General features: G+C 39.1%; 1 long non-coding RNA gene across 1 annotated transcript; it reads left to right on the top strand.

Moving 5' to 3' along the window:
• Nucleotides 1-955: 955 nt before the first annotated feature.
• On the top strand, nucleotides 956-23,566 carry LOC144238019 (uncharacterized). Its single transcript, XR_013336978.1, has 3 exons — nucleotides 956-1,032; nucleotides 14,691-14,773; nucleotides 23,520-23,566. It is a non-coding gene; the product is annotated as an uncharacterized LOC144238019 (long non-coding RNA).
• The last annotated feature ends 300 nt before the right edge of the window (nucleotides 23,567-23,866 follow it).

The following is a 23,866-nucleotide window of genomic DNA, read 5'->3' as shown; positions in this document are numbered from 1 at the left end:
TCCTTCAACTTCATGAACTTCTTGCTGTTGTGTCTTTGTTCTGTTTTGTTTTGTCTTGTTTTTGTTTGTGATAGTTGTTAGGCCTGCCTCTAGCATTTGTTAGAGGACATTAGTCCAAGGAAAGAGTACAAATGAACGCCTACACACCATATGCCTAGATATTGAAAAATTACAAATCAAGCTAAAACATTTTTAAATAAAATATGTTGCTTCCCTCTACCTTGACAAATATACTATCATGATGAAAAATCAAAAACTATGTAAAGTTATGGTTTTTGTTGGGAAAATGTCAAAGACAAGTTGGTTTCATTGTTACTGCACATGTCTGGACACTTTGTTGTTGGACTGGCAATATTTAGATGAGTAATTAAATGAAAGAGACATAATTCATCATTTATTATGTATTTAATTAGATTTATTTTTCTTGTCTTCATTTCAGCAAAAATCACTGTGTTGTTATAATCAATATTCTCTCATAATTTGTGTTCTGAAAGATTACAAATAAAATACAAATCTACTAAAAGTGTCCAAACATATTGAATATATGGAATATATGAATATATTATCATCAAGAATGTGCATCAAAATAAATACAGAAAAAATCAAATTTAAGTTTATTTTAATATATTATGAAGTTCTAATTTTATTCTAAAATACTCCCATTATACATAAAATTCAAATAGAAAAGAAAAAACAATAATGAATATAGGATTTTAGGTAAAGCTGAAATTTTATTTAATATTTTGGAAAATTACCTTGAACTATTTTATATAAATATGATTATTTGTTAATGCTAGTACTCAATGCACAGCTGTTTGTCAATATAAAGTATTGGTATCTGATTTCATGAATGATTTGTCTAGATCTACACACCAATCTTTGAGTGATATGAATTGTTTAATATTGCAAAATGTTCTTTTGCTGCCAGGTGCAACCATTGCAAAGATTTGCTAAATATTGAATACCTACAGAGCCATGGATTAGAGAAGCAGGAATATGATGCCTGATAGTCCTGGAAGACAAATACTGCAGGTAAGGCTATATTGCGTTTATGGGATCTGCTGAGTTGATTAATTTGCCTTCTCTCCTTGCTCTTGGAAGCAGTACTCACCTCCAATGTTCTTAGCAGTACAACCCAAACTTCTACAACATTTGGATGTGATCACCTTTTACTTTGAGGACATACAGCAAATGATGTGCAGAAGTATTTTATGGGCTCTGAATGATGCTGGTCACGCACATGCACGCATAGGTGTGTGTGTGTGTGTGTGTGTGTGTGTGTGTGTGTGTGATGTAGTTCCTTTCAAAGAAAGATTCAGGGCAGTGGCCCTTTGCTTGGGTCTATGGGTGGTACTGGTTGTTTTGAGTGTTTTTAAATTTTTATGTATTTATTTATTTATATACTCACTTATTTACTTATTTTTTTTTAAATTTACTAAACTTGAGCCCTCTGATGAATCAAAATAAAATCACACTTACCGAAGCCTTTCCATAAGTTTATCCTTTGGTGATCCAACAATGATTAGCACATGCTACAACCCCTGAAGTTACAGAAAGCAGGGTCATTTTAAAGTCCTGTTAGGGCAACAGACATTTTTAACAGGGGCAATTATTACAGCGTCATCCTGTAGGAAGTAATGTCTTCACTGAGGGTCAGAGGAGTATACGCTTGAGTGAAGTCAGCTTTGCAAATTATTTCCCTTAAGATGAACGAGGAGATAGCAGATTGTGGGCACTTACATGCCTTATTCACAGGCAATTATGAGCTCCACAAAATGCTTTTTCTTTCCTTCAATGCCGTGTTTTTAACATGTAGCCTATGACCACCTTAAGGAGGGGTTCTTGTTAAAAATGCACATCCCAGATCCCAACCATACATGCTGGAAGTCACCCTATGGTGGTGATGCTGACACAGATGTTTCTCTAGCCATGCTTTGAAAAAGAAATTGATCTAGGGCAATGGCGGGTAAGCTTTTTAAATTACACACTCTGATTAGTACAGATATTTGGGCAGGTGACTCTAGTATATAATCATTTCTTTGTAAATGGTATACATGTGCTATTGTGCATTATGTAAATTTACCATGTGTAAATTGTAAAACACAAAAAAACAGAGATTTTTTTAAAAGGCAAAGGTGAAATAAACAATATTTTATTTTATTTAAGTGTATTTATTTTGAGAGAGACAGAGACAGTGCAGGTGGGAGAGGAGCAGAGAGAGACGGAGAGAGAGAGAGAATCCCAACACTCTGCACTGCCAATGCAGAGCCCCATGCAGGGCTCAAACCCATGAAGCTGTGAGCTAAATAAACAATATTTTAAAATAATTGTTTTATCTCTCAGTGATACAAAAATGTATTTTTGCTTCCAGCAAAATACTATTGTTAATAAATAAATATGTATTTATATTATCAACAGGGTATTTTTTATGAAGACAATATAATTTGAGTTGCTTCATAGTTTTGAAAAAATCTTGGTTTAAGGGCTCCTGGGTGGCTCAGTCAGTTAAGCATCTGACCTCCACTCAGGTCATGATCTCACAGTTTATGGGTTCAAGCCCTGCATCAGGCCCTGTGCTGACATCTGGGAGCCTGGAATCTGCTTCAGATTCTGTGTCTCCCTCTCTCTCTGCACCTCCCCTGCTCATGCTCTGTCTCTCTCTATTTCTGGAAAATAAATAAATGTTAAAAAATTTTTTTAAATCTTGGTTTAATAATAATTTAAAGGTTGGTACTCAAGTTTAGGTTAATTAGAAACTTGTTTCTCATGTCATCTCTAAAAAAGATACTTTGGGACAAGACATACTCATACAGAAGAGGTGAATTTATGACTGTATTTGCCATTTGTTTTCAGCCCATCCACAAATTTTATAAAGAGCTTGCTTGAAATTATGCTTACAGGTCTTCCCTGATATCAGCCAGTTCTTGTAAATGAATCACAAAGTGTTACATTTTTATTTTCAACAAATGGCTTTAATAATTCCCTGAAACTTTGAGAGATTTAAAAATAGATGTGGAGATTCTGTTTTCAAGTTTTTAAAGTGTGATAGGAGTTTCCATAGGTAATAGAAGTCATTTTCAGGAACAAAATCACACAGTGATGGGTACATTTCTAAATCATCACTGTCTTTTGGAAGGCAGTTACTTTGTCAATTATTGTTAAATGTCATCTTTACCTGAAGGGGGCAGATGAAGAGTGTTTTATGTTTTTAAGTAGCAAAAGGTAGATTCCCAGTGAAAGTCCCATCCTCAAGAAGATGAACAAATTACTGTGGCTTAGCTCAAGTGCTAAGAGGTATAAAAGAAATGGTGAAAATCACGGTACTACCAAGAAATGGGCAAAGGCTAGAAAATGGGAGGCCTGTGTTTTATGCCCACTGCTTTCATTTGTATCCTATGAAAATGGAGTAGTCATGAATGCTAACTGTGGACATTGCCGATTCACTATGGGAGGGGCACGGAGGCCTCTCGGATGACCCTCTTAGCCCTATGTAACCGGGCAGGTAGTGGAATCTTTGACTGTGAGTGAGGATAATAACAGTAACAAGAGCTCATAATTACGGAACTCTCGGGTGCCAGGCACTGTCTAGGGTTTTCTGTGAATCACTTCATTTATTACTCAGACAATGCCCTGGGCACAGTCCTCAGGCTTTTATGGATGAGGAATCTGAGTTCGAGGCCATGTAGGTACTAGATAATGGAGCCAGGGGACAGGCAAGTTTCGGGATTTCATTTGTGGCCATGAGGAGTTAAAATGCAGGTCTGACCCCGGACCTACTGATTATCACTCAACTCTGGCTTCCCAGTAAGATGGAGGAAATGTTGGAGGGTGCCTGGGGGCTGGTTGCCACACCCTTGGCAAGCAGACCCCGCTTCTGCCAAAGGAGCCCTCTGCAATCTCAAATCTGCAAACAGAGCAGAGGCTTGAGTATCTGAAATCATCAGTTGGTCTTGGGGAGCATTGATTTCCTGAAGCCTACAGGCTTCTTGGCAGAAATTCTCTGTCTGGTTGTTTTGGATATCATTTACTTCAGAATGTGTTTCTTCAATTTCTGTGACATATAGAGATGTAGTATTAGTGGGTAGGGCATTTTCTTGGACCATTATAAATATTAGTTTGTGTTTTCTTGGACAGCTTCCTCTGAATGAGTCAATATATAAGCATCCATTCTATTCCAGGCATTGCGCTAAGTTCTTGAGATCCAGTGGTTTAAAAAATCTGTCCTTTACTCTCAGGAAAATTATAGTCTGGCAAGAAGGAGGTACTTCTTTCTGGGTAGGTAGTTAATACAGCGTGTTGAAGTTGTTAATAGGGCTAAAACGGCTGTGCACAGACTTGAGAAGACAAAAGGCTTCCAAAAGGAATGAATTGAAGTCAGGTAGGTGGAGTGGTAGCGGCTGCAGAGAAAGCTTCATTCACGTGTATCATAGTACTTGAAAGTGGACATCATGTGCTCCCTCTTTCATTTCTCACTTCTGTCCTTCCCCATTCCCGCCTTCACAAATTTCCCATCATTGCCCTTCTTTTTCTTATTTTTAATTTTATTTATTTATTAATGTTTATTTAGTTTTTGAGAGAGAGAGCAAGTGGGGGAGGGGCAGAGAGAGAGGGAGAGAGAGAATCCCAAGCAGGCTCCATGCTGTCAGCACAGAGCTCGATGTGGGGCTCAATCTCGCGAACCACGAGATCATGACCTGAAACCGAAATCAAGAGTTGGATGCTTAACTTACTGAGCCACCCAGGCACCCCTTGGTTTTTGTTTTTGTTCTTAATTTCTTCCTTCCTTTAAAACATAATCACTTCTTATTATCAGAAGTCATATTATTAGCAATAGCCAAATGGAGGATGAACAAATCTTCGCCAATAGTCCTTGCCTAGGATTCAAAGTTCTCCGTTTAAAGTAATCTTTAAAATTATTTCAGTAATCAGTGCCAGGCATCAGAAAGACGTGAAATCTTGCCATGTGTAGCAACATGGATGGAGCTTGAGGGTGTTATGCTTAGCGAAATAAGTCAGGCAGAGAAGGACAAATATCATATGTTTGCATGTATAGGAGGATTAGGGGGAACTTAATGGAGGACCATGGGGGAGAAGAAGGGGAGAAATGGTGGGGGAAAGGGAGAGAGGCAAACCATGAGAGACTCTTGAATGCTGAGAACAAACTGAGGACTCTTGGGTGTGGGGGGGGAGGGGGGAGATGGGCATGGAGGAGGGCACGTGTGGGGATGAGCACCGGGTGTTATATGGAAACCAACTTGACAATAAACTATTTGTAAAAAAAAAAAAAAAGAAAGATGTAAATCTCCAAGGTCTTCAAATCACAGTACTCCTACCCTCAGCACATAATTCTTATAGTTTGTCTAATAAAGAAATATGTCTTATTGTTACAAACACTGCATATATACATTGAGAAAGCTAGAAAATAAGAAAAGAAAAACACTATAGTCCTACCCTGGAACTTATCTTTAATATCTTTTTGATAATGCTTTCAGATACCATACACATACATGCACACACATATATGTATATACACATATATATGTATATATTTTTATTAAAATGAGATAGTACTTTGTGAGTTGTTTTATATCCTGGTTATCTAGTGATCTTTCCCTTTATGAGTCAAAATTTTAATCTTACCGAATTATCTGTTCCTAATTTCCTCAATTATCCTCATAATATACTTTAGAACTAGATATTGAATCTAGTTTTTATGGCTCTTAGTTTTCTTCTATCCTAGCATCATCCTTAATTTTTTCCCATTGTGCAGTGACTTGTTGAATAGACCAGACCAAGGATCTCAACAGAATGATTCATCTTAATTTTGTCTGGGTGCCTTCTGGTACTGTCATTGTACTTTACCCATCCCCACTATTTTCTTATGCTGAAAGTTAAATCTAAACTTTTTTGGGTTCAGGGTAAACATTTTGGCTAGAATATGCCATAGAGGATGGTTTGCAGTCTGTTGTGTGTCACGTCAGGAGATGTACTATTTGAATGCTCTGCCATTCTTGGGGCTAAACTTGAGCACTGGATTTGGGTGATGAAAATCTGATCCCTCATGAATGTACACTTACGTTTTCCTCCTGTGACTAGAAAGAAATCTTTGTGGTATTACTTTGGCACTCTATGAATGTCAGATTCCCCATAAATCATGTCCTTAATGTTTTTAACACTACCTGACAATCCTTGCCTCAGTCAATAATTTCATTAAGTATCAACAATGATTAAACTTTAATTCAATCCTTCCTTTTCTCCTCATAGGTAACATTCTTCTATGAAATAAAGCTTTCTCTCATCGAATTGGGTTGTTTTTTGTTTTGTTTTGTTTTGGTTACTCTGTAATATAGTCTAATGAAGAGGCAGAATAAATATTTAATATTCCCCATTAGATACGTGTTTTCAAAGGGAAAAGCTTACTTCATTAACTGCCTCAAATGATGGTATCTGATGGGGGGTGCTTTCCCATTTTTAAGTATCATTTTCTATTCATGGATTTTCATTGATTCATTCAATGTCCCTACATCCTCAAAACATTTTTTGTTTAAAAAGTTATAACTTGAGTAATTCAGCATCAGTAATTCAATTGTTTTTACACTGCTGTGTTCTTTAAAAGAAAGATACAGCCAATTCTACAATTTTATGAATATTTTGAAAAAATGAGATTGACAAGATGGTGAAAATCCCTTTCATTACACATGATGAGCCACCTGGCTCAGAGTACGCCCTCTACCAGTTGCAGTGTGTGAAGTTCAGACTGTCAGCCTCCCAAGATTAAAATGAATTTACTCTCGGAAAAATGGATTTACTGAGACTGAAAGAGAAGCACCATTTCAGTAACTGCTCATTTGTACCATAGTCAAGGTAAGATGTCTCTATTTAGGGAATTTTTCTTTTTTATGTAATAACACAGATATTGGACTTTAGACTTTTTTCTTTTTTAAATGTTTATTTTTGAGAGAGAGAGAGAGAGAGAGCAAGCAGGGGAGGGGCAGAGAGAGAGGGAGACAGAATCTGAAGCAGGCTCCAGGCTCTGAGCTGTTAGTACAGAGCTCGATTAGGGGCTCAGACTCGTGGACTGAGAGATCCTGACCTGAGCCAAAGTCAGACACTCAACCGACTGAGTCACCCAGGTGCCCTGTTTTCTTTTCTTTTTAAAAATGAGTTGATAAATGACTAACTACTGGCTTAATGGCATAGTTCATTCTATAGCACATACATTTAAAAGAGGTGTATTTGTTTGCTTATTATACTATTTTCTAAAGCGAAGTTAAACCCAGAAGAACATGAAAATGATAAATGTGTATGAGCAGATACATATGAGCATGCACACACCCACACACCCCCCCACACACAGAAAGATGTATTATTTTTAAATTTATTTTATTTAAAAAATTTTTACTGTTTTTATTTCTGAGAGAGAGACACACACACACAGCATGAGCAGGGGAGGGTCAGAGAGAGAGGGAGATACAGAATCAGAAGCAGGCTCCAGGCTCTTAGCTAGCTGTCAGCACAGAGCCTGATATGGGACTCGAACCCACGAACCGTGAGATCATGACCTGAGCCAAAGTCAGACACTTAACCGACTGAGCCACCCAGGCGCCCCTAAATTTTTTTATTTTAGAGAGAGAGTGCAAGCAGGGGAGAGGGACAGAGAGAGAAAGAGAGAAACAGAAGGAGAATCTTAAGTAGGCTCCACGCTTAACACAGAGCCCAGCGTGGGCTTCGATCCCATGATCCTGGGATCAAGATCTCAGCAGAAATTAGGAGTCGGACACTCAACTGACTAAGCCACCCAGGCACCCCCAGAAAGATGTATTATTAAATTATAGAGTTCCCGACTGTCTTGGCTTTAACACTGAAAGTCTCATGTTTCAGTAAACACTCCAGGCCCAGGCAAAACGGGATGGTTGGTCACCTGAACATTGCCACATAGAAACAGCATGCAATTCAGCAATGGATCTCTGTTCTTTAAAAATTGTCTGTGTTCTAAAAAATTTCTTTAATGTTTATTTATGTTTGAGAGAGAAAGACAGTATATGAGCAGGGGAGGGCCAGAGAGAGAGGGAAACACAGAATTGGAAGCAGGCTTCAGGCTCTGAGCTGTCAGCACAGAGCTCCAGGCAGGACTTGGACTCAAAAACCTTGAGATCATGACCTGAGCTGAAGTCGGACGCTTTAGCCACTGGGCCATCCAGGCATCCTGAATTTTGCTGTTCTTGACTGAGACATTTAATAAGACCTTTAATTCAAACATGAATTGATATGTCAAACTTGCAGGAAGTTAACTTATTAAGTACATAAGAATATGAATTCAAAGAAGTATCAGGAATGCACTAAAAGTCTTTAAAACTGCCAGTATGAAAGGGATCAATTATCTTACTACCTATGTTTTCTTCAGAAAAGGTAACATAGTTGCCAGAATTTCTGAATAGTTCAGCCAAATATTAGAAAGTAGAATGGTGGAAGGTACAATGTGCTTGAGTTGATTTTCAGTATGGAATTTTATTTATACAGAAACTATTCGGTGAATACTAAGTTGAAAAGAACTTTGCAGAGTTATAGTATCTCTTTCCTCATCTAGTCAAGGCCACAATTAGATCATGATGGGATTCTACCTAATATATTTTTAAATACCTCCCTTTAAAAAAAGGGAGATTCCATTATTAATTTTATGCCTTCCCCTAAAACTCTCATCCTTTATAAAGAACTGATTTTTTTTCTGGTTGATGGTAGAAATTATGAACACCCAGAAATCATTCTTTGACAAAAGTCAAAAGATTATTTTTCAATTTTAAGTATTTTACTTCTAGAAGCTTTCAACTTTTCTTCAAAGTTTGTACTTTTAAATCTTTGGTTCCATCTGTGTTCTCTTCCAAATCCCTAACATATACATTTGAGTATGTTAACCAGCATAAAAGAAATACAAGTTTCTGGGGCGCCTGGGTGGCTCAGTTGGTTAGGTGTCCGACTTCGGCTCAGGTCATGATCTCATGATTCATGGGTTTGAGCCCCAAGTCAGGCTCTGTGCTGACAGCTGAGAGCCTGGAACCTGTCTCAGATTCTGTGTCTCCCTCTCTCTCTGACCCTCCCCTGCTCATGCTGTCTCTATCTCTCTCTCAAAAATAAATAAGACATTAAAAAATTAAAAAAAAAGAAATACAAGTTTTCATATTCTTTATAGCAGTCATGAAACTGACATATTTGTAGTGAAAATAGTATTATATAATAGTCTATGTTTTAGAGTCTTAATAAATTAATGTTTCAAGGAATAGAATCATTAGTTTTACTTACTAGAGTTTAATAGACTCTATAGGACCTCCAAATGGTTTTAAGGATATGACATCTTATTTTTAAGGATTTATGACTGAAATCTCATTTTTTATCCTCAGGAACAGAGATAAGCCTAATCCTAGGTGCCTTTGAGTTAAAAAACCAAAAGTGCTCTGAAATCGTAAAGGGGAAAGAATGTGATCCTACGAGACATATATTTTAATTTTATTTCTTTTTCTGGTCTCCAGATATTTGACCTGAGTTATTGTGTTTGGTGGGTAGTTTAGGAATACAGAAATATTTTGTTTAGGTTGTTGGGTTTTTTGAGATTGAAAGAGCTAACAGAAGTTAAAGGATATTTGCTACTTGATGTCAGTGCAGAAGACTTGAAAAGCAGTATTTTATTTATTTATTTATTTATTATTTATTATTTTTTTTCACATGCATCAGTGGTTCCTTTGAGAAAAAGCAGTATTTTAGACTTGAACATGAATATGAAGTCACCTGGGAGTTCATATTAAAATCAACTTATGATTCAATGATTCACTGTAGCCCAAGATTCTGCATTTCTCAGTAGGTCCTAGGTGGTGCTAATGATCTAAGGACCATACTTTTTTTTTTTTGCTTAATTGAAGTATAGCTGACACACAATCTTCCATTAGTTCCAGGTGTAGGGCATAGTGATTTAGCAACTGTATACATTGTGCTGTGCTCACCACAAGTGTAACTACCATCTGTTACAACATGATTTCAGTATCATTGACTGTATTCCCTATGATGTAACTTTCATCCTTGTGACTTATTCATTCTGTAGGTGGAAACCTGTACCTCCCACTCTCCTTTACCCAATTGCCCCTCCTCCCCTCCCCATCCTGTCCTGGCCTCTGGCAACCATCAGTTTGTTTTCTGTATTTATGGGTCTGTTTTTGCTTTTTTTGTTTGTTTGCTTTTGTTTTGTCTTCTTAAGCATCAGACTTTGAATAGCAAGGTTGTAAAGAGCTTAGCTATAGCGTAGTTCAGACTTTCTCTTGTTAACCTAGAAAGACAAATGGTACCCAATGTGATACTCTCTTTATAGGAAGGGGTAGGGACATGGATAAGGATAGAAAAACTATTTTCATGGTATTGTTGGTATAGAAAAGTATTTGTAAAAACTAATTAAGAAAGCTATTTCTGTAGTACAGTGACTAGACAGTGATATAAATATGAATACTACATATAATTACTAAGTGTTTTAGTTATGAATTTTTAATTTACTCTTTATAACTAGATTTAGATTTGTTTTACTCTTCTTTGATGAAATTAATTTTTCTCTATTTCGTATCATGCATATATCAAATTACATTCTACGAAGAAAGTTCATATACAGAAATGCAGGTATTGCAAATACCATAAACCAAATACATTTTTTTATTTTGTAGCTAGACATTTAGATGATTTGAGCCAACCTCTGATAGCCTTATTTTATGTAGTGCCTACTTCAATTCATGGTCATTTATTATTTCAGAAAAAATTATTTATTGAGCAGCTCCTTATTTATTTAGTCCTTTTTGAATCTTTAAAAAAATTTTTTTTAATGTATTATTTGTTTCTGAGAGAGAAAGACAGCATGAACAGGGGAGGGTCAGAAAGAGAGGGAGATACAGAATCTGAAGCAGGGTCCAGGCTCTGAGCTAGCTGTCAGCTCAGATCCCGATATGGGGCTCAAACCCACAAACCGTGAGATCATGACCTGAGCTGAAGTCGGAACCGACTGAGCCACCCAGGCGCCCCTGTGCTTTTTGAATCTTTGCCTGATCTGTTAGGATTATTTGATTGGGATTAACAGAAAAAACCTAAATCAAAATGGTTTAGCCTAGATAATAGTTTACCTCTTTCTTATGTATACAGAGGTCCAACCAGACCTTCCAAGATATCAAAGATCTTGCCATCTCTTGTTTTGTTACTTCTCCAAGGCATGACTTTCTGTCCTGATTATTATCTGGTCCAAGATGGCTGCTGGAGTTTCAGCCATTGTGAGCCCATTCTAGTAAGCAGAAAGGGAGAGCAGGAGAAAGAAATGCATGCTTTTCCCACCGCCATACTATTTCTTTTTGTATCCCACAGATCACATTTAAACACATGACCACACTTAGCTGCAAGGAAAGCTGGGAAATGAGGTCTTTATTCCAAGTGGCCACGGTGCCCATTTACAAAATTTAGGACACTATTACTTTGGAAGAGGGATTGACAAACTATGACCCGCAGGCCAAATCTGACCACTGCCTATTTATATAAATTAAGTTTTATTAGGTCATAACCATGCCCACTCATTTACATAATGTCTATTGTTTCTTTCACACTACCATGGCAGAGCTGAGTAGTTGTGAAAGAGAGCATATGGGCCACAAAATCTAAATGATTTTCTGTCTGGTTCTTTACAGAAATGTTTACTGATCCCTGCTATGAAAGAAAAGGAAGAATAACCTGCAGCTTCTGTTACATTTTTTAGGCTATTTTCCCCTCCTCTCTTATCTTTAGCCAATTTTTAGCTCATTTATAAAAACCAGTAGCCTCTACAAAAAAAAAAAAAAATAGGGCTTAAGTGAGAATTGTACTTATTCTGGAGGTTAGGGAGACTATTTGAGTAAATTACTAAAATGTTCCCACATAGTATTTTTCTTTATTTTATCAAGATAAGATTTATAATTGTTCCCCATTTTTGTCTTGTATCAGTCAGGACTTAATTGATGTAAACAGAATCTATTCTAGCTAGTTTAATCAGGAAGGAATTACAGGATATTAAATGACATAGGAAGTCGTTAAGAGCTTAAGACCAGAGGCAAGAGAGATGCTAAATAGGTAAATTCTAGGTGGATTTTTTAGAAATGACTCCCTAAGTGCACTACAAAGCAGGACCATGAAAAGAGCTTCCATCTCCCATCCCTGATCAGGGAGCTATTAGCTCCAGAAAACCATCACCCAGTGTTGGTCATAGTCAAAAATCACCATAATGAAGAAGCCACCACTTCTGCTGGTTCCAGAATTATGATTCATTCCCACAAGCAGCATCAATGTCCGGCCCGGTGCTTCTGACACCTATTGACCTTGTGTGTGGACTCTGGAGCACCTGCGGAGGGTGGCATGAAAAACTTCAAATGTCTCCGCCAAAAGGCTTGCCAGAAGAAATGGCAAAACAGCTGAGGCAAGGCCTCTGCCTTACTTCCAAATGCCAAATCTGCTGCAGAGTGCATCTGATTTGCCGAACCTAGATCACATTCAGGACCCAAGCTGCAGGGTAGTCTGGGAAATGTAAATCTTAAGTTTCCAGTCTCCGTAGACTGAGAAGACTAGAAAAAGACTAGAGAAAGGGTGGAATGAATGATAGGCACCAATACTTTCCCTGTTGGAGAACAGAAACAACATCTATGTGGGATGATGTCCTTTTTTCTTGATCATGGCAAGTCAGTACATCAACAATCTTCCTGAACTTGGTCAGACCATGAAGGTTTTATATTCTCAGAAGTATACCAGAGTGAGGCAATATTAAAGCTTATTTTGAGTGAGAGAGAGAGAGAGAGAGAGAGCAGGGGAGGGACAGAGAGAGGGAGAGAGAGAGAATCCCAAGCATGCTCTTCACAGGCCGGCCGCACAGAGCTTGACATGGGGCTCGAACTCAATGAACCATGAGATCATGACCAGAGCCAGAACCAAGAGTCAGATGCTTAACTGACTCAGCCACCCAGGCACCTCCAGAATGAGGCAATCTTAAATTTGAATAATCATTTGTATTTTTGTATCAGTGCCTTCACATGTATATTTTTTTGTTAGCCAGAAAATGCACTCTTCAGGTAAAATATCCCTTGAAAACATTATATGTAAGTAAATGCATAAATAGTTGCTCTCATCAAAGCAGCAGTAGGGCCTGTTGCAGAATAGTTTGTGCTCCCTGTATATTCCAGGTACTTGCTAATGTTTTCCAGGCTCCCTTGAAGTTAGGTTAACACCAGGTGACTTGCATTCCTGCCAGTGAAACGTCACTTAGCTGGCCCTAAAACCCCTGGTCACCCTCCATTTCTCTTGCCCCACTGCAGCAACAGTGGCGTCCTTATATTGATATAATAGCATCACACCATGACAGCTGGGCCCTAGACTTACCACATAGAAGAGAGGCCTTTTGCCGTACACTGGTGTTTGTAAAGAGAGAAATAAACACTTGTGGGATGATGCCACTGAGATCGTATGTCATCACAGCGTAGCCTGTCTCTCTTGACAAATATGGGCCTGACGTCTTATAGTCCCCACCTCTCATCCCTCCACTGCCAGCCTCTCACGGCCTCTCCCCTCCTCTCTGCTTTCTTCTACCCACCTCCTGAGACAGCTTCACGTAGCTATTTCTGGGGGCACAGATTGTAAACCATTATGTTAGGCTTTTCAATACCCTCTCCTCTGGTTTGAGAATGTAAACAACTATATAAAAAATGAGTGTTACTTTTCAGGTAATTGGGGGTGGGGAAGGCAGGTGCTGATCTCTTCCTGCACTTCATGGAGAACAGCCTTGAGTTTATGTTTTACAGACAGAACCCCCGCTGCTCAGAAAGAGTGTGAAAACCATCGTGTTCAGGTTTTTAAGTTATTATATACAGAATCTGGCTTTTCCTGGAAACAACATTGTTTGTCAAAATGATACAATTGGATATCATTTGAATCTGACTTTTCCATAGAAATGATGTCAACATAGGCACTAAGGGTCCTGACTAAAAGCCCAATTTCTGAAATAAAAATTATTACACACAGTATATTTAACCAGCTGGAAATAGTATGTTTGATTAGCAATAGAAATAAAGTTGTATTATTCAAATAAATGAGAGCTGTGTTAACCAATCACAGAACATTTTATTTAATAAACAATATTGTCATAGTACGCTGTAACTAATTAATCAGCCCATGAAAAGCAATCTCAACAAAAAGTACACAAAATTCAGAAGGGCTTCTATGAAAGGATGACAGATTTGGGGTGTTGGGGAACAGACCTATTGCATGATTCATCCAGGAATTTGATGACTTTCTTTTCCTCATCCATTAACCTGAGGCATCAGAGGTCAAGCAGGTGACCTTACTGATACACTGGACGTCAGACTGTTAATGTCAGCTTCTCTCTGTGTTCCATGGTATCCAAGAGTGTCTAGAAGGTCAGGAGAAAAAAATGTGAGTGGACTGAATATGGATCTTTCTGCTTTTACAAAGTTTGCTTCTAATCCATTCAGGCCTCAGCTCAGATGCCACTTCTTCAGAGAGATCTTCCCTAACCACCTTATCTGAAATAACTATACCTTCCTCCCCCATCACTTTCCAGCCTTCACTTTACCTTATTTTCTTCATACCACTAATCACTAATTGAAACTATGTTGTTTATTGTCCCATTTCTTCCCTAGGATTTAAGCTCCATAAAGGGAGAGGTTTTGTTTAACACCACTGTAACTCCAAGAAATACATTGATTTCCTGGTCCATTACGTAGTAAGTATTCAATATTTTTTCGGTTTCTCTACCGGAAACAAGAGGTGGATTTTCTCTGATCTTTGCTATGAGAAACTGGTAAGGCTCTTGGAGGTAAAACTCATAAAAGTGCCACCCACCTTCCCAAGGCTGGAAGTTTTTGGAAACTCTGGAATTTTTTTTTTTTAACAGACTCTTTTTTAAATGTTTTTTATTTATTTCTGAGAGAGAGAGACAGCATGAGCAAGGGAGGGTCAGAGAGAGAGGGAGATACAGAATCTGAAGCAGGCTCCAGGCTCTGAGTTAGCTGTCAGCATAGAGCCTGATGTGGGGCTCGAATCCACAAACCATGCGATCATGACCTGAGCCGAAGTTGGACGCTTAACCGACGGAGCCACCCAGGCACCCCCACCCCCCCATTCTGGAGTTTTTAATTCTCAAACTTGTCAGCACACAGCCTCCAGGATTTGTCAATTGCAATTTAGGTTTCTTATCCTGGTGCTGGGTCTCTAGGAGGTTTTTTCTGGTGGGATTCTCTGGTCTGTCTCCACAATTTTGGGGGGCAGAGGTTTGCCCTGTGACCTCAGTTCTCTAACGGATCCCAGAGGACTTGTTGATTTCAGTTTATTCAGCCTTTTTTGTATGGCTAGGAGAGATGACTTCTAAACTCCTTACATGCTGGTCTGGAAACCATTCATTATTTTTAATAAATAAGTGAATAAATGCTATTGAGAATGGATAGCTGTCAGCTAGTTCACTACAATTGTTTGGTCTAGTTTTGCAAATCAGAACCTTATTTTAATCAATCACAATGCAATGGTACAGGAGGAGATGAATCTTCATAGCAGTGAATGGCACTTCTCTGGTGATTGAACTTTTTTAAACTACATCAGATTGTTTACATACTACAGAGAGTGGTATATAAAAGTTACATTACCCATTAATCAATAGTTCTGTAAACTGGGGTGCCTGAGTGGCTCAGTTGGTTCAGCATACAGACTCTTGATTTCAGCTCAGGTCATGTTCTCATGGTTCATCAGTTCAAGCCCCCTTTGGGCTCTGCTCTCACAGAGCACAGCCTGCTTGGGATTCTGTCTCTCTCCCTTTCTCTCTGCCCTTCTCCCCCTCTCTCATACACATACACACACTCTATCTCATTCTCTCAAAATAAATAAAACATTAAAAAATAATTCCTTAAACTGAAAGCAACATATTTTACAGTTATGGATTATAGTATAGGCTAAGTTACAATAACAAATACTTCCATAAGTCAGTGGTTCAAACATAATAAAAACGTGTTTCTCTCTCACACAGTCTGGAAGGAGGTGGTTGCCCAGGTTCGATGGGCAAAAGATCAAGTAGAGACCCAGACCAAATTTAAAGAGAATATGTAAAGTGGATGCTGGCTATTTAGTTAGGAAGGACTACATATGATCCAAATATGAAGTGTGTACATGTGTGTGTTTATGGGGTTTAGATGAATCAAATTTAGCATAGTGTTCCGTTTGAGGAAATATACACTCCTGTAGCCCAAAATAAATTAAAAGCCATTTTATTATTTTATATGTTTTTGTCAAGAACTGTTAGGGAGATCTGTGCCATAATCCATAACAATACTTTTAAAAATACCATCTCTTTTCCACACTTCTTTCATACTCCGTATTCGTTCCAGAGTTTTCCTGAAATCCCCCCAAATCCCCTGACACCCACCTTTTCTGGCTCTTCTGTCTTCTTCCTCCTGCCTCCACCTCAAGCTCTTTCTTACTGAGATCAATTTAAAATTGAGCTTCTTTTTTATGGTTTCGTTTCTGCTTTGCTCATTACCTGGATTCTCCACAAGAAAGAACCCAGGGCTGACCCAGAAAGCAAATCTCCTTTCCCTTTTTCTTCAAGCATCTCTGGCCTGGTTGCTCTCCCTGTCTTCTAGTTTTGCATTACAAAAATACCAAGAACTAGACTGGCAAAAAAAGAATTGCTCACGGTGGTGGGGGGAAGGGTAGAATCTGCACAGACAGGAATGGGGAGGCCATGAATACGCGTTAAAACGTCTTGTTTCCATCACACATATATCATTAAGAGCTCAAGTGAGGATAATGTGCACTGCTGTAACTCCAAAACAGATGGAAAATCTCTCAGTTTAAAAATATTCACAAAGCTGGATTTATACAGATGTTCCACCTGAAGGCAGAGCTGAGCAAATTAATGCTCACAGTGGACTATGAAAGTCTAATCTATAAAGTGAAAAGGGAAGGGAAGGAAACTGAAAATTACTGAGCACTTACTCAAGTATTGTGTTAAGCTCTTTAAACAATGTCATGTCACTTAAAACCCCCATAACCCTTCAGATCAGTGTTCTCGGCTTGCAGATCTACTATTCTCAGTAGAACACGAGTGGTGAGATTTTAAAATGCTTGTGTTTTCATACCAAAAATAACATAAAAATGCTTAACACGATACAGTGTGAGTGCCTGACGATAAGCTTTTTTGATTGTAATGCATGTGGCTGACATTAAGCTTTTGGTTGCTGAGCCATCCATTTCAAATATATCCATCTCAAATAAACACACAGCCAGTGGTATGACATGGCCACTAGCTGAGCAACTAGATAAGGAGTTAGGGTGTCCCCAGTCAGCAAGTTCCCTTTTCAGAAAGCTGTGTATAACCTAGATAACTGACTGCTTGAGTAATCTTACTTTTTTCTTCCTGCACTCCAATTCCTGCTTTCTTATGTTCTAAATTCACCAAGAAACAGTGAACCCAAGAAAACCTAGGAACCCACACTTGGACCCCAATAAAGTCAAAGCCCCAGGTCAACTACCTATGACCTCACTATGTGGCCCTTGGACATGCTGTGTATCCTCCAGGACTTGTAATAATCCCCCCCCCCCCCCCCACCCCCAAATTCCCTTGTGGTTGTTGCTGTGGTGTGTCTTGCAGTTATAAGAACACAGGGCTGGTTCAGCCACAACCATCAACTCTGGTCAGGGGAAATGTCTATGGAAGCCTGCTGTAAGTAATATGGACCCAGGTCATTGGCCTTGGGCATTCCTGGCTCAACACCTTACTAACAATTAGGCTGACACTGACAAGAACACTGGGGCATGTTCCAGATCCTCAGGAGGATTATCTTATAATCAAATAATTATAATCAAAGAGCCATGTAGTATCTCGTTGCTATCTTAATTGAGGTAGACTAATGAGAAAGGCACAAAGTCAGACTTAATATGTAAATGATGTGTGTATGCCAAGTAGAGGCCAAAAGACCTCATACTGTATGAAATGAATGATGGCTTTGCAGGAGTTCAAATTCGGAATAGGGCTAAGAGATTGAGACATCCCCCAGCATGTGGTAGGAAAGTCATATTACAAAGAACATGCATCACAGCAGTATTAACATTGGCGCTCTGTTGTGGTTAAGCAAGAAAACATCATCACGTTGTTAATGCTGTTTCCTTGAGTTTTGTTGTTTTTATGAGTGTTTTAACAAATTTACAAATATGTGTTAATTTATATCAGTGTGGTAAATTGGATTATTCTTCCCAATTTTTTTCTCTTTCTCTATTATATGATTATATGACCAAGCTTGTGTCCTGTGACGTTGCAGCACCTTTTGCTAGAGAAGGCAGAATGGTATAGGAGGCTGGGAAAAAAAACCTGTTTAGGTGGCAGCAAAACATTAGCAAAGCTGTCGCTTTCAGTAACAGGCCAAAAAAAAAAATATCAAGAAACAAAAAACAAAAACCCCAGTACCTAATGAACCCGTGGCATTGAACAAGAGGGTTCTCAATGAGAATGTTGATAATGTGAACAGGCTATCCTTTGCTGCATTTGAAAAGGTCAAACAAGAAAATGATGAGCTCAGAAAAATTGGCCAGTTGCAGGTAAAACCGAGAAGGAATGTAGGGAGCCTAGAAGTTCCAGAAGCTGTAGGGTTGATAAATAAAATTGTTTCTCATTTACAATCAGTGAAGGATAAGTTTGAAAAATACCTTGTATCTGAAAGACCTACTAAAATGGCCTCACGGAAATAACAAAGTCCAGGCACCACCTCATTAAGACAAACCTTAAGGCAATATCTGGCAGTTGATAGTTTCACCTGGACAAAATGACTTTGAGAAAAGTGGTTATGAACCCAAAGTACTTGTAATTAAGTCTAGAGAGAGACAAGCTTCACAAAAATTACAGTGTGGATTTTGGCACATGGATTGGCCGTAATTAACTGCATCAAAAATCCAACAGGGTTTTGAGAGCCCTGTTTGCAAAAGCACCGCCATGCTAGATTAAGAGGCTGACTCTGAGATGGATTAAAGAACTCTGGGCTCCCAACTTTGTACGAGTAGCAAGTAGAGGAGAGAGTTGCTCATATTCTGCGATTCTGTTTTCAGACGTGGCCCAGAAGGGTGGGAAAGGTAGGTCCTGCCTTAGGCAGAGCAGGGCCATGGAGAAAAAGGGACTGGCACGTTATTCCCAGGGAGCAGTGCCAGGGCCTAATAAAGGACTGTTCCCTATCCTAGTGGGGAAATTGGCTAATACTTTCCTGTTTCACAGTTCCTATGGACCAGTTGACCCCTATATGCCTCCCATTCTTTCCCTTTTCAAATAGGAGTATTTACAGCTATTTCTTGTCCCTGTCTCATGACCGTATGTTGGCATATTAGGGTGACAGATTCCTTGTCTTTGTTTTAGCTTATAATGGTCTGGATCAAGAAGAGCCACACCAATACTCTGGTTTCTCTTCAGATCACGTATATCTTTTGCCTTTTACTAAAGAAGAGCCACACCTGGCCCCAGTGTAAAGCACAGATCGTGAACTTTGAGCTTGCTGCCATGAGTGGATGAGACTTTTTACATGTCTTGAGAGGCAGGGGGGAAGTACATCACCTCAGGGAGCAAAGTGAATAATTATTATTTGAAGGAGACTGTGGTGGATTGAACTGCTGTTCTCGATTCTTCATATACTTCCTGTAATGGATCTGTTTGTCCATGCTCTTTGCCACATCTCTACTAGAGTGAGCTAAGGATATTTCCTTGCCCCACTGAGGCTGGACCTGCCTGGAATGTTAGTAAACATGATAGGGCTTTAAATACGTGTGCAAGATTCGGCGTGGCCTCTTCAGTTCTGTGATCCATCATTTAAAAAATCCCCAAAACCCAAAGAGCCAAAAAACACCAAATAGCAACAACACAAAACCTTCATACCCCCTGTAGCCTCTGATCTCAAAAAGAAGACATGAGGAGAAGTGATTCTACTTGTAACCTGGTACTAGTCCCCACCTAGTCTAGCTGACACCTGCCAAACTGAACAGTAAGTAAAACCCCCAAATATTGAATGTGCAAGCGACTGAGATTTTGGGAGTTGTCAGTTATGCTGTTAATGTTACTTGACTGATACAATTCACATAAGAGGTATAAGCATAAAGCACCCACATCTTGTTTTATGTTTACACACAGCACAATAGCATGAAGTTAGAAAACATTTTGAGTTTCTTATTTNTGTAGGTTCGAGCCCCATGTCGGGCTCTGTGCTGCCAGCTAGCTCAGAGCCTGGAGTATCTCCATCTCTCTCTGACCCTCCTCTGCTCAAACTGTGTCTCTCTCTCTCAGAAATAAAGAAAACATTAAAATAAACCTCTCCATAGATTAATCAAGTTTTATAAATTCTGCCTTGGATAGCTCTGATTAAACCCATTCTATAGATGAGGACATTGAAGCAACTCAGAGAGGTCGGTGACTTCAGGTCATTGGGTCTGACAAAGGCCTGCCTGACTTCAACATGAAGGTTTTTCTACTATCTGCCTTGCTGCCTCTTTTTATTAGTTTTAAATATTTTCCTTTTTGTTGAGGTGACTAGTACAAGTAAAATTTGCTAAAAGGGCATACAGAGATTAAAAGGAAAAAATGTTTTCTAAAAAATATAGAAAGGAAAAAGATAAACTGCCAAATGCAGATGATGAAACCTGGCAGAATAACTAAAAGCAGAACTCTGAGTACCCAAATCCTGTCAGATACTTTTACCATCAAGGGACTGATGTACAGGCTCGCATGTCCCTACTATTGCAAGCAAGAGCCGCTTTCAAAATACTTCTGGACTTGGGGTCATCCACTAGTAAGGCTGATACTAACATCGAGTATGCGGCCTGAGAAAAAGAGAAAACTGCAAAATTAGACCGGGAATGAGAGGCCCTTTGGAAATAAAAATGCAGATTACAAAACAAGTAGAATCTTTTTTCTCTCTCTCTTCTCTCTCTCTCTCTGTTTTTTTATTTGAGAGATAGGGAGAGCGCCCGAGCCTGTGCACATAGGAGGAGAAGAGCAGAGGGAGGGGGAGAGAGGATCTTAAGCAGGCTCCGTGCTCTGTGCAGAGAAGACTTAGGGCTCCATCTTATGCACCTGGGGTCCTGACTTGAACCAAAGTCAAGAGTTGGACATTCAACTGACTGAGCCACCCAGGAGCCCCAAAACAAGTAGAATCTTTTAATGTTCAAGAGAGATTTTCTTGTTGAAGTTTTCCTCACTAGACCACAATTTGAGTAGCTTTAGACATTAATCATATCATAGAGGGGTTGAAAACCTCTCCAGAGATTTATTTTTTATGAGATTCATTGTTAACATGCCTTTAAAAAAAAGTTTATTTATTTTGAGAGAGAGAGAGAGAGAGCAACCATGAACAGGAGAGGGAGAGAGGGAATCTGAAACAGGTTCCGCACTGAGAGTGCAGAGACTGATGGAGAGCTTGAACCCATGAGCGGTGAGATCATGGCCTGAGCCAAAATCAGGAGTCAGACGCTTAACTGAACGAGCCACCCAGGTGCCCCTCTCTTTTAATCTGTTAATGTGTTGGATTACATTCTTAGATTTTTCTAATACTGAAACGCCTTATTATTAATAGGATAAGTATTTTTAAAGATTTATTTTAAAAATTCTCTTTTTAGAAAGAGAGAGTGAGCATGGGTGGAGGAGAGGGGCAGAGGGAGAGAGATCATCTCAAGCAGGCTCCACCCTCAGTGTGGAGCCCAAGGCGGGTCTTGATCCCATGACCCTGGGAGCATGACCTGAGCTGAAATCAAGAGTTAGACACGTAACTGATCGAGCCACCCAGGCACCCCAGTAGGATAAATCTTTACTGTCACTCTATATTATTATTTTTTGTACATTACTCTTTTGATTTTGCAACTGTGTTCAAAGATGAGATGGATTCCTTCTTTTTTTCATTTTAAAAAATTTATTTATTTTTAGAGAGAGAAAGAGCATGAGCAGGGGAGGGGCAGAGAGAGAGGGAGAGAGAGTATCCCAAGCGAGCTCCACACTGTCAGTGCAGAGGTGTGGGGCTCAAACTCAGGAACTGGGAGATCATGACCTGAGCTGAAATCAAGAGTCAGACGCTTAACTGACTCAGTCAGCCACTCAGGCACCCTGAGACGGATCCCTTCTTTATTCTTCTATGATCTTGTCTAGCTCTGGTATTAAAGATATGCTAACCTCATAAAATGATCTGGGCAGCCTTTCTTCTTCTTCTATTCTCTGAAAAAATAAGCTCTCTCTAGCCATCTCTCTTTTTGCTATCCTTGCTCAACTTTTTTTTTGGCCCAGGGATATCTTTTAATCTGAAAATTTGTCTTACTTAAGTGTGTGGTGTTTTCTACCACTGCTTTTTCTTTTTTCTAATAATCATATTTAACCTCTGGCTCCACCAGGATCCCACAGTATAGTCCCTCTGCTTTCTTTGGAGAACTGGATTTGGGGCTTTATTCTGGTGAAAAAGCCAGTTTCTGCAGAGCACTAGGCTAGTGTGTTTGTAAAGTTTTAGTAGGCATCCCTCTACAAGCACGTGACCCCCTTTGGCTCTGTGGGTTTACAGACTCTATCTGACAAGGCTGAGAGTGTTCTAGATGGAAAGATGGTCACGTGCTTCTCCTATATGTTCTTGGACTATGGGCACTCAGTTCTGGTTTCTTCATAAATCTGAACTCATTTGCTTCATGTACTCCAGAAACCCTTCATGGTCTCTGCTTTACTGATGATACTAGTCCTTGGTTTCTAGCACTTTATGAATTCATTCCTTTTATCTCCTTGGAAATTGCAATGGGATTTTGGGAGGAAGGATACCAAACCTTGTCATAACAAGGCTGCTGTTTTGACTGCAGGTCTGTTGTTGCTATTCACTGTATACATAGAACTTGATCCCCACACAAGAATGTCCACAACTATGGCATTTAGAAACCATTATCTTTTAAGATGTACATTATGAAAAGAACATATGCATACTGTAGGAAACTTGAAAAATGGGGGTGCCTGGGTGGCTCAGTCGGTTAAGTGACCAAATCTTGATTTCGGCTCAGGTCATGATCTCATGGTTTGTGGATTTGAGCCCCACATTGGGCTTGCTGCTGTCAGCTCAGAGCCTGCTTTGCATCCTCTGCCTCCCTCTCTCTCTGCCCCTCCCCGGCTTGTGCTATCTCTAAAATAAATAAACATTATTTTTAAAAAAAACAAAACTTGGAAAATGTAAAAACATGAAAGGAAGGGAAAAAGATCCATTGACCAAATACCTCAAAACAATTACCTTTATCAGACCTGGGTATTTTCTTGTAACTTTTCAAGAAAAATTTACAATTTTCTTGTAAAAAAATATTTTCTTTGCTGTAGTGTATTTATATATATTCGATATGTCATTTTGTTACTGTTAGGCAGTTCTACCAAGGTGTTCTCTCTCATCTGAATGTTAGTGGGTCATTTTGATTCCCTTCTCATTTTTCTGAAACCTCAGAATATCTAACGCTGAGTGCTGGTGTTCTGAATGTTTTTGGAAGCCTGGGATTCTGGATGAAGAAAGTTCGGCGAGTACCTGGGTTCTGATCTCTGGTGAATGAGTCCTGATCTTTCTTCTGTAATTTAATATAAAGCCCTGTATTGGGATTAATTCTGCCTAGGCAGTGGCATTTCGTACTCCCTTAGGTAATTTCCTTAAGCTTCAAATCCTTTCCCCAACTCAGGCTGTAGCACTTCAGCTAAGAGTCCCTTCCTCTCTTCCTCTGACTCTTCAGAGCAGCTGTACACACACTTCTCTGGCTTCTTCTCTTTTTTTTTTAATAGTAGTTTTATCATGATAAAATT

Source organism: Crocuta crocuta, unplaced genomic scaffold (genome assembly GCF_008692635.1).
Source record: "Crocuta crocuta isolate KB4526 unplaced genomic scaffold, BGI_CrCroc_1.0 scaffold457, whole genome shotgun sequence".
In the NCBI taxonomy this organism is placed as follows: Eukaryota; Metazoa; Chordata; class Mammalia; order Carnivora; family Hyaenidae; genus Crocuta; species Crocuta crocuta.
This window is presented reverse-complemented; position numbering and strand designations above follow the sequence as displayed.